This window comes from Schistocerca nitens, chromosome 7 (assembly GCF_023898315.1).
Source record: "Schistocerca nitens isolate TAMUIC-IGC-003100 chromosome 7, iqSchNite1.1, whole genome shotgun sequence".
Classification (NCBI taxonomy): domain Eukaryota; kingdom Metazoa; phylum Arthropoda; class Insecta; order Orthoptera; family Acrididae; genus Schistocerca; species Schistocerca nitens.
Window position 1 is genome coordinate 95,412,095 of NC_064620.1, and position 12,543 is coordinate 95,424,637.

The following is a 12,543-nucleotide window of genomic DNA, read 5'->3' on the forward strand; positions in this document are numbered from 1 at the left end:
TACTACTTTAAGTGTCACATTTCCTAATCTAATTCCCTCAGCGTCACCCGACTTAATTCGACTACATTCCATTATCCTTATTTTTCTTTTGTTGATCTTATATCCTCCTTTCAAGACACTATCCATTCCGTTCAACTGCTCAGCGAACCCACGACATTCTGTTACTAAGTCCTGATATATACCGTTTTAAATAGCCTACAATTCCTCGGTTTTTAATATGTTTTTATGCTCGCCCAAAATAACACATAGTCCTTTACTTGGTTTACACTGAACACAGGTTCATGCGTTGTCAATGCATGTTGTTCAGTGTATGCCGCCTTTAGTATCTGAAGATGGTCATTGTATGGCCGAAACCAGTTATGACTGTGTCATAAACATGTGATTGCGTCTATAAATAAACAAAAACATTTTACTTGTTGTCTTATATAGGCGTTGCCGACCTCAGCGCCGTATTCTGCCTGTTTATATATCTCTGTATTTGAATAGGCATACCTATACCAGTTTCTTTGGGGCTTCAGTGTAATTGCAGATATTCGTCATCTGAAACTATTTTTTGATCCATTCTGTATAAAATCAGTGCCGATAACGTGATATTGAAACAGGCCACACGTTCCAATTAACTGGTATATGATGTCACGTACAAGCATGAGCGAGACACCGAAGGCAGCGATTTTCTCTATTACGTCTGGCACTACAGCCTAAATAGGACGCCGGGAAGGCAGTGCAGCGGAGAAACACAAATAAAATTCCACGAAAGAGTGGCAGTCCCTGCTCTGTTGTTCGAGAGCGAGAAATGGGTGCTAAACCTTACGGATTAATTCCAAATCCAAGCAGCAAAAATGAGATGCAATAAGTGTATGTTTCAAAAGAGACCACATCAGAAACGAGTATGTCAGAAAAGACTAGATACCTATTTCATAAGAGCTAAAATTAATGAATATCGAAGTAAATGATACAAAAATGGGTTGAGAAAAGATGAAAATTATGCATCAAAATAGCTTTATGTTTTTCCGCAGTGTTGGATGTCCCAGAAAGAGATGGGCTGTTAAACCGTAACTGGCCAGATTTCCACAAGTCTTTAGGTGCCGTTATCCAGTTGTGGATGGTGGGTGTCAAATGGCTAACCATGCTGTTGCAGGCGTTTGTAATTGTTAAGGATGGTGAACGGGCGTGATTCTCATGTTCAGCTTGTTACTAGATTTAGTGTATTTGTTTAATTTTTTTGCAGATTTGAATGTTAGCACGACGATTGTCACTACCACAATTGGCAAAATGCTCCCAGGAGCAGTGTTAAATAGTTTATATGGTTTCATTCACAAACCCTTTGTAGTATGCCTGCATCATATAGATCTAAAACGTTTTTTTTTTTTTTTCTGGAGAATGAGATCTATCTCGTCGTTAACGGACGGACCATAATTCTAAACTTACTGACAGATTAAAACTGAGTCTAGGTCCGGCCCAAATTTTAAGCTGCCACGAAGTTTCAAAACAGCACAATGAAAGTTTCATTCCAGTATTCTACCGCCGAGCAAAACTGTCTCTTGGTTGGCCCTGTGTTGCGCGTGTGAACAGTGTCGTGGAACAAAAGTTAAATATTAATGAAGTAAAGTGCTAAATTTGAAATAATGGAAATGAATCTAATTAAATGGCAAACGAAACTAACTGTGTACTCAGTGAACGTTATGTAACTGAAACTCAGTACTGATGTACGTTATGCAAGTTATGTAACATGAAGTGCAATATCTGACGTAAAAATTCACAAAATAAAACACTGCTCAATACGGAAGAAAATAATCGCCGAATATTACCTTCACTGTGAATTAATGTGGTTACTTTGTATAACACCTGAAAACTCTGACGACGTACTGTTTGCTCACAAGAATGCAAAGTTAGACCTCCTTTGAAAGAAAAGTAACTTACCTCTTGCTCAGCATGCTATTTTGTGCCTGGTGTACGGACGTTCTCCAAAGCAAATTGGAATCAGCGAATGCACCAGCTAAACAAATAATCTCTGAATTTTTCTATGCCTGGCCGAAGCGATCTGTGTGTGCGTGTGGCGTAAGGCGCAGTGCACACACGACAAAATATTGAAAACTATATTAAGAATGATGGAGGAGGGTTTTCCTTTAAAGAAAAGAAAAATTAAACTCTGATTACCGTCAAAAAAGACTGTACAACATAAGAAAACTCTAACAATTACGAAATTCTCTCACTACAAAAATTACAGGCATTTCAACCACTAAAGTAATTTATGACATAATGAAAACAAAGAGATCAAGTTGATACAAATGGTGAATATTATTATTTATCTAAGGGTCAAAGATATTCTTCAGTTGATAATTCAAACAAACATTTCATTCGTGCATGTGCATAGGTTACCTTGAAATATTCCTCCAAAAATCTTCTCCATCAATACTGTCAATAAAATAGCTCTATAAATAAATTTTCTTCCCCATAATAAACTATCCCAGATAATTTCCCCCAGCTTCAAAAGTATCAGATCCTCTTTTCTAAAACTCTACTGCTCGCTACTGTTTCTCTAATAAGAACCGAGCGAGGTGGCGCAGTGGTAACACACTGGACTCGCATTCGGGAGGACGACGGTTCAATCCCGTCTCCAGCCATTCTGATTTAGGTTTTCCGTGATTTCCCTAAATCGTTTCAGGCAAATGCCGGGATGGTTCCTTTGAAAGGGCACGGCCGATTTCCCTCCCAATCCTTCCCTAACCCGAGCTTGCGCTCCGTCTCTAATGTCCTCGTTGTCGACGGGACGTTAAACACTACCCTAACCTAATCTCTAATAAGAATGTCCCAGCACTGCACAACTGACTGGCGACAAAGCGTACCACAGTTTACATAAATACAGAGTCAAGGATCTTATTCTCTACTCGTGCATCTTTGCTCCATTATAATAAAGGTGGATCACTATTTGCAATGGCAGAAAACATATGAAATCCTTACGGCATCAGCGGCTGTTCTGTCGTCGCGTAGGTTTTGGCTGATCTTTATTGTTATCTGTACGTATTTTCCTCGTAAAATGACTAGTAATAAGTGAAAGCCGAGTGATGTGTGAATGAACATCAAGTTTTATGGACAAAATCTCGGATGTCGTACGTGTCTACGAAGTATTAGATGTCAGAAAGTGAAATAAATGTAAAAACGCAAATCTGTTTTACATTCAATTGACGGGAGGGTGTAACACATCCCTGTATTTTAGAGAATAATTTATCCAGGCATAATATAAGATACCAGTCACTCAGAATAAAACTAGAACAAAAATCGCCGGTCGCTGTGGCCGAGCGGTTCTAGGCGCTACAGTCCTGAACCGCGCTGCTGCTACGGTCGCAGGTTCGAATCCTACCTCGGGCATGGATGTGTGTGATGTCCTTAGGTTGGTTAGGTTTAAGTACTTCGAAGTCTGACCTCAGATGTTAAGTCCCATAGTGCTTAAGCCATTTTTTTAGAACAAAAATCAGTTTCCATTATTTAGAGGTGCCTATGGAGTATCGTCTCAGTTGTGCGACTGGATTCGTGATTTCCTGTCAGAAAGATTGCAGTTTGTAATAACTGATGGAGGACAACTGCAAAAACCCAAGTGTTATAGGTCGCGCAGGTTACGGTGGCCTATGCACAGTGAGCAGGGCATGTTCATTCGTTTGTTCGGAAGGGGAGCATTTGCCACCTTTCGGCCGGTCGGTGATGACAGAATCGTCGGTAAGAAATATCGTTTTTGCTTTACTTGTAGCTTGATGTGTTAGGTTCATTACAACGTTCCCATCAGTTCGTTCATTAATGATCATAGTTATTGGGATATTTACATAGGAAGTAAGACACTGCACGGAATTCGCAAAACTTTGCAAGAAAAAATAGGGGTTGCTGTGATTTTTCGCCCGGTGCATATTACGCAATTTTGTTGCTGTGTATGAAATTTAACTAACATTGAATTTTTCTTTACACTTGATTGGAGGTCTCTATCTCGAGAAAATTGATCTGACATAACTCACTCGTTTGCGATCGCACCGCGCCAGCGATAAAGCCACAACATTCCTCATATTCAAAAACAGTTTGAGATACTGAAATGGTAACACACGACGAGGAGATTATTTTACCGTATGGTTATTATGCAAAACTTTATTATCTACCGTGTTATTCCACTAACTAGACTTTTCTGATGAAAGAATGTAATTTTTAAGGGCCATCGATAGCTGGTGAAACAAGAATTGCTATGGGTTTTGGAACAACATAGTGAAGTCATTACACGTTTATTTTGTACCGAGGACGTGCTTTTTCGTAAGTTGTTGACTACTTTTCCTCAGTTCCTCACTCAAGCAACTTAATAAACCACTGTTTCAGACTCGCAACTGCGTCTGCACAACATGTTATTGAAGTAGACTGTGTAAACTCCGCTGAATTTTGGCAAAAGAAGCAAATTTTAACATGGCAACAAGAGAAATGTGTAGATTTTACTCAAAATGCACCTCGTGACACTTCACTGAAAGTTACAAATGGTGAACAAACTAGGAGAAAATAAATCGCTGCATTTTCGGCGGAATTCTTTTTAGATACTAACCAAAGAAGAGGTGACAGACCTTTTTGAATGGTGACCATGCAAGTGTGAGCATGGAGGGGCGCCGCTTAATATCTACCAATGCAGTTTAGAACGGCATTTCCCCTACCGCACTCTGAGCGATCTACCCCCCCCCCCCTCCTTACCCTACAGCACTCTGAGCGATCTCCCCCCTCCCCCCCTCCTTTCCCCAACTGCCGCTCTCAACAAGATTCCCCAGCTAAATGCGCATCTAGCGACCACGGCATTTTGCTCAATTGTATCTGAGGTTCCCCAAGGAAGTGTTATAGGCCCACTGCTGTTCCTAATCCATATAAATGATTTAGGACACAATCTGAGCAGCCATCTTAGGCTGTTTGCAGATGACGCTGTCATTTACCGTCTAGTACAGCCATCAGGAGATCGAAACCAGTTGCAAAATAATTTTGAGATATCTGTATGGGGCAAAAATATCAATTGACTCTGAATAATAAAAAGTGTTAGGTCATTTACGTGATTACTAAAAGCAATCCGTTAAATTTCGGTTACACGATAAATCACACAAATCTGAAGGCTGACAATTAAACTAAATACCTGGGGATAACAATTACGAACAACTTAAACTGGAACGATCACATAGATAACGTCATGGGAAGGCGAAGCAAAGATTGCGTTTACTGTCAGAACACAAATCCACTAGACTATGCACTACGCTTTTCCGTCCTCTGCTACAGTATTTCTGTTCGGTATGGGATCCTTACGAGATAGGATTGACAGAGGACATCGAAAAAGTTCAAAGAAGGGCAGCTCGTTTTGTACAAGGTGCGGCAGAACCGACTAAGCAGTTTTAAGGAGCAATAAAAAGTAAATCTGGATGTATAGAGAAAAAATGTTTTTATTTTCTAAATTAGTACAATATACCATTTTACATTCATTTCCTTTTGAAAATAATGTCCTCAAGATGGCCGTTAGCATCAATACATTGTTGTAGACGAACCCTGAAGTTTCGAGCAGTTCTTGCACACATATCGCGGGGTATGGCATTCACTTCGTCAATGATTCTCTCTTTTAACTCTGGGAGGGTGTGAAGGCGGTGGAAACCTTATTCTTCGGATATCCCCAAAGCAAGTACTCACAAATGCTCAAATCTGGTGACCGCGCAGGCCACCCGGCATCACCCCTCGAAGAGACGAGGCGTCCCGGAAACATTTCTCTCAGAAATTTTTAGACAACATAGTTGTGTGGAGATAACAGCGATTTACCTATCAATTATTCAAAATGACAGTCACAATCGCATTATTTATTTTGTCGCCAACCGGTTTCAACCCGCGATAGGGTCATCTTCAGGGCAATTTACACCATTTGGTCGATAGCTGGAGTCGTCACCCTGCCTGTGCACGGTTGGTAACTATCACAGGCAGGGTGACGACTCCAGCTATCGACCAAATGGTGTAAATTGCCCTGAAGATGACCCTATCGCGGGTTGAAACCGGTTGGCGGCAAAAAAATAATGCGATTGTGACTGTCATTTTGAATAATTTCTCTCAGAACATTAAGTGAAAATTGAGCTGTGTGAGCAGTAGCTCCATCCTATTGGAACCACAAGTCCCCCAGTCCATGTTCTTCAGCAATCTCGTCCATTCTGATTTTTGCAACATTGAAAAATAACGTATGGAATTCACTGTTACGGTCACTTCTTCCTCCTTAAAAAAAAATGCCAAATTGTGTTGAAAGATCGTAGTTTCGATACTTGCCTAGTGCAATTTTTTTTTATTTTGTACTTTATAGTACGTGGAACATAGTACAAAAAATGGTTCAAATGGCTCTGAGCACTCTGGGGCTTAACTGCTGAGGCCATCAGTCTCCTAGAACTTAGAACTACTTAAACCTAACTTAACCTAAGGACATCACACACATCCATACCCGAGGCAGGATTCGAACCTGCGACCGTAGCAGCAGCGCGGTTCCGGGCTGAAGCGCCTAGAACCGCTCGGCCACAGCGGCCGGCGGTTATTTTCAGCCCAGTAACGAAAGTTTTGCTTTTTCACGCACCCACTAAGATGAAAACGTGTAGCGATCACAGATCTGCAATTTTCATAATAAGCGCGAACGGCAGAATCACGATGTGCACCGGTCCAGACCATGTTGGCTACTGAAATGGGGTCAGCGACTGAACAAAGGCAGACCAAGTGCAATTGCCTAAACCCACCACAACCCCAGTGGTAATCGATAGAAACTGCTAGTCGGTTCTACTGCACCCTGTATTATGGTGAAATAGGTAAGAATACGCGATCTGGGGTAGGAACCAATACGAACCCTCCGCCAGGCACTCAAGAGTGAACTGCGGAGCAGTCACGTAGATGTAGAGGTCATATCCACCACGAAAAGGAGCACGACCAACAAATTCGCGTCGAACGCGTACTCTCGGATGAAGCGTTGTGGCTCCAGTATTATCCTACTTCTGAACCACCGGCCCTTTGTATGGGAAAATGCTTCAAAAACTTGATTATTATTACCATTTGCGTTACCATGTTTATATTAAATGAAAAAAAATCGTATTATTTGTGTGCATTTTCTGCGCACCTTTAAGAAGAACTTTATCCCCTACATGAAAATAAGATTCTTCATTTGTGTGGCCAGCCGGCCGTAGTGGCCGTGCGGTTCTAGGCGCTGCAGTCTGGAACCGAGTGACCGCTACGGTCGCAGGTTCGAATCCTGCCTCGGGCATGGATGTGTGTGATGTCCTTAGGTTAGTTAGGTTTAATTAGTTCTAACTTCTAGGCGACTGATGACCTCAGAAGTTAAGTCGCATAGTGCTCAGAGCCATTTGAACCATTTTGTGTGGCCATGTTGTCTGTAGTTGCTTTACAATTTTTGAGGGTATTTTTGTTGTGTCGTTGCAACTGCAAAAATGCGTGTTTTTTTTCACCAGATGCGTTTCCTTTTTGAGGTAAAGCATCATCAGTAGCCTGTAATTAAGTTATTTACTATTTGACTTGCTTTAAGATCGAAAAACAGTTTGTTAACAATATGTTGGTTTGTACTTGCGGTGATTTTCGCTTCATTTCTCGCTTACAACGGGAAATGCCATCTGCTAACACATCGTTGACGTTTTTCTTTTTTAGGCACTGATAGTTGTGGTCTAATTTTTAGTTGTTCTGCAGCACGATGCTGGTGAAAAAAACACGCATTTTTTGTAGTTGCAACGTTGTTGTTGTTGTTGTGGTCTTCAGTCCTGAGACTGGTTTGATGCAGTTCTCCATGCTACTCTATCCTGTGCAAGCTTCTTCATCTCCCAGTACCTACTGCAACCTACATCCTTCTGAATCTGCTTAGTGTATTCATCTCTTGGTCTCCCTCTACGATTTTTACCCTCCACGGTGCCCTCCAATGCTAAATTTGTGATCCCTTGATGCCTCAAAACATGTCCTACCAACCGATCCCTTCTTCTAGTCAAGTTGTGCCACAAACTTCTCTTCTCCCCAATCCTATTCAATACCTCCTCATTAGTTACGTGATCTACCCACCTTATCTTCAGCATTCTTCTGTAGCACCACATTTCGAAAGCTCCTATTCTCTTCTTGTCCAAACTAGTTATCGTCCATGTTTCACTTCCATACATGGCTACACTCCATACAAATACTTTCAGAAACGACTTCCTGACACTTAAATCTATACTCGATGTTAACAAATTTCTCTTCTTCAGAAACGCTTTCCTTCCCATTGCCAGACTACATTTTATATCCTCTCTACTTCGACCATTATCAGTTATTTCACTCCCTAAATAGCAAAACTCCTTTACTACTTTAAGTGTCTCATTTCCTAATCTAATCCCCTCAGCATCACCCGATTTAATTTGACTTCATTCCATTATCCTCGTTTTGCTTTTGTTGATGTTCATCTTATATCCTCCTTTCAAGACACTGTCCATTCCGTTCAACTGCTCTTCCAAGTCCTCTGCTGTCTCTGACAGAATTACAATGTCAACGGCGAACCTTAAAGTTTTTATTTCTTCTCCATGGGTTTTAATACCTACTCCGAATTTTTCTTTTGTTTCCTTTACTGCTTGCTCAATATACAGATTGAATAACATCGGGGAGAGGCTACAACCCTGTCTCACTCCTTTCCCAACCACTGCTTCCCTTCCATGCCCCTCGACTCTTATAACTGCCATCTGGTTTCTGTACAAATTGTAAATAGCCTTTCGCTCCCTGTATTTTACCCTTGCCACCTTCAGAATTTGAAAGAGAGTATTCCAGTTAACATTGTCAAAAGCTTTCTTTAAGTCTACAAATGCTAGAAACGTAGGTTTGCCTTTTCTTAATCTTTCTTCTAAGATAAGTCGTAAGGTTAGTATTGCCTCACGTGTTCCAACATTTCTACGGAATCCAAACTGATCTTCCCCGAGGTCGGCTTCTACCAGTTTTTCCATTCGTCTGTAAAGAATTCCCGTCAGTATTTTACAGCTGTGACTTATTAAACTGATGGTTCAGTAATTTTCACATCTGTCAACACCTGCTTTCTTTGGGATTGGAATTATTATATTATTCTTGAAGTCTGAGGGTATTTCGCCTGTCTCATACATCTTGCTTACTAGATGGTAGAGTTTTGTCATGACTGGCTCTCCCGAGGCCATCAGTACTTCTGATGGAATGTTGTCTACTCCCGGGGCCTTGTTTCGACTCAGGTCTTTCAGTGCTCTGTCAAACTCTTCACGCAGTATCTTATCTCCCATTTCGTCTTCATCTACATCCTCTTCCATTTCCATAATATTGTCCTCAAGTACATCGCCCTTGTATAAACCCTCTATATACTCCTTCCACCTTTCTGCCTTCCCTTCTTTGCTTAGAACTGGATTGCCATCTGAGCTCTTGATATTCATACAAGTGGTTCTCTTCTCTCCAAAGGTCTCTTTAATTTTCCTGTAGGCAGTATCTATCTTACCCCTAGTGAGACAAGCCTCTACATCCTTACATTTGTCCTCTAGCCATCCCTGCTTAGCCATTTTGCACTTCCTGTCGATTTAATTTTTGAGACGTTTGTATTCCTTTTTGCCTGCTTCATTTACTGCATTTTTATATTTTCTCCTTTCATCAATTAAATTCAATATTTCTTCTGTTACCCAAGGATTTCTATTAGCCCTCGTCTTTTTACCTACTTGATCGTCTGCTGCCTTCACTACTTCAACCCTCAGAGCTACCCATTCTTCTTCTACTGTATTTCTTTCCCCCATTCCTGTCAATTGTTCCCTTATGCTCTCCCTGAAACTCTCTACAACCTCTGGTTCTTTCAGTTTATCCAGGTCCCATCTCCTTAAATTCCCACCTTTTTGCAGCTTCTTCAGTTTCAATCTGCAGTTCATAACCAATAGATTGTGGTCAGAATCCACATCTGCCCCTGGAAATGTCCTACAAATTACAATTTACTTGTACAATTTAAAACCTGGTTCCTAAATCTCTGTCTTACCATTATATAATCTATCTGATACCTTTTAGTATCTCCAGGATTCTTCCATGTATACAACCTTCTTTTATGATTCTTGATCCAAGTGTTAGCTATGATTAAGTTATGCTCTGTGCAAAATTCTACCAGACGGCTTCCTCTTTCATTTCTTAGCCCCAATCCATATTCACCTACTATGTTTCCTTCTCTCCCTTTTCCTACTGACGAATTCCAGTCACCCATGACTATTAAATTTTCGTCTCCCTTCACTACCTGAATAATTTCTTTTATCTCGTCATACATTTCATCTATTTCTTCATCATCTGCAGAGCTAGTTGGCATATAAACTTGTACTACTGTAGTAGGCATGGGCTTTGTGTCTATCTTGGCCACAATAATGCGTTCACCATGCTGTTTGTAGTAGCTAACCCGCACTCCTATTTTTTTAATTATTAAACCTACTCCTGCATTACCCCTAATTGATTTTGTATTTATAACCCTGTATTCACCTGACCAAAAGTCTTGTTCCTCCTGCCACCGAACTTCACTAATTCCCACTATATCTAACTTTAACCTATCCATTTTCCTTTTTAAATTTTCTAACCTACCTGCCCGATTAAGGGATCTGACATTCCACGCTCCGATCCGTAGAACGCCAGTTTTCTTTCTCCTGATAACGACGTCCTCTTGAGTAGTCCCCGCCCGGAGATCCGAATGGGGGACTATTTTACCTCCGGAATATTTTACCCAAAAGGACGCCATCATCATTTAATGATACAGTAAAGCTGCATGTCCTCGGGAAAAATTACGGCTGTAGTTTCCCCTTGCTTTCAGCCGTTCGCAGTACCAGCACAGCAAGGCCGTTTTGGTTAATGTTACAAGGCCAGATCAGTCAATCATCCAGACTGTTGCCCCTGCAACTACTGAAAAGGCTGCTGCCCCTCTTCAGGAACCATCGCTGAGGCACGCAAGCCTCCCCACCAACGGCAAGGTCCATGGTTCATGGGGGAAGTTGCAACGACGGAACAAAAATACCCAATAAAATACGACTGTTTACTGTACCCCCTCACCTATAAAATTTACTTGTACTAGACGTTTGTCTGACACCCTGCGTCCTGTAAATAAAACTCATTTGTTATGAGTGTTTTCTTATCTGGTTTTTAGAAACCTTTTTGTTATACGAGGGGCGTTCCATAAGTAATGCAACACATTTTTTTTCTTGTCCAGTTTCGGTTTAAAAGGTGCAGAATTTGTTGTGGAACATCGTGGAAAATCCCGCTTCAGTCAGCTTCTATAGCTAACCGAGCGAGGAGGCGCAGTGGTTGGCACACTGGACTCGCATTCGGCAGGACGACGGTTCAAACCCACGTCCGGCCATCTAGATTTAGGTTTTCGGTACTTCCCTAAATCGCTTCAAGAAAATGCCGTGACGGTTCCTTTGAATGGGCACGGCCGACTTCCTTCCCTAATCCGATGGGACCGATGATCTTGCTGTTTGGTCGCCTCCCCAAAATCAACCAACCTCTGTAGTTTCATAGTTTAGGTGGCGGGGATATGTAGCCTTCAAAATGGCGTCTGTAATGGAGATGCGTTTCAAGTAGAGAGCTGTTATTGAGTTTATTTTGAGGGAAAACCAGACCATCGCAGATATTAATAGGCGCTTGCAGAATGTATACGGAGACCTGACGTAAACAAAAACACGATGAGTCGTCGGGCGAGGCGTGTCATCATCGCAACAATGTCAATCTCCCGCGTGCCGGGCAGCCGAAAACAGCTGTGACTCCTGCGATGTAAGATTTCAGCGTGTTCGTCGCCACAAAAATTCAGATGAACTTCTCCATGTCAACGCAACGCATCACATGTGTCTGCAGGCCCGAGAGGAGCTCACAAGACTTCGTTGGGCTGAACCTAGCCTAACCTAATTCTTCCCCATCCACACTACAGACCGGATGGCGCACCTTCCGACTTCCATCTCTTTGGCCCAATGAAGGATGTACTCCGCGGGATGATGGGGAAGTTATTGATGCAGAAAGATGTTGGCTCGGATGTCGATCCGTTGAGTGGTACCATGTGGGTAAAAAGGCCCTCGCAGTGAGGTGGAGTAAGGCCGTTGCATTGGACGGAGATTCTGTTGAAAAATATTGTTTTGTAGCCAAAGGAATAGGGCATAATATGGCATACTGGAATCACGAATAAAACCAACCCGATTTTAGGGGAACAAATGTGCTGCATTATTTATTTAAGGGGTGTAGGATGTCAAATGGGCCGATTTGGAGCAGGAGAGGCATCACAGGACATTTTAATTTCCACTGTCTATACTTTTACAAATAAATTCATAAAACTTTGTCAGCATGACCAGGAAGGATTCAGAATTTACACTCACAGCAGTGGAAGTTCGAAAACATAAAAAAATTTTTTTTTTACATGTGAAATTTCATCATTTTTTTCACTTACTAATGGCAGCATTTGTTGCTATAGGTACATCTTTCTTCATAAGTAAGAGAGATTCTTCGATGAATTTTGCACAGCACACAAACCATACTCAAAGGTGTATG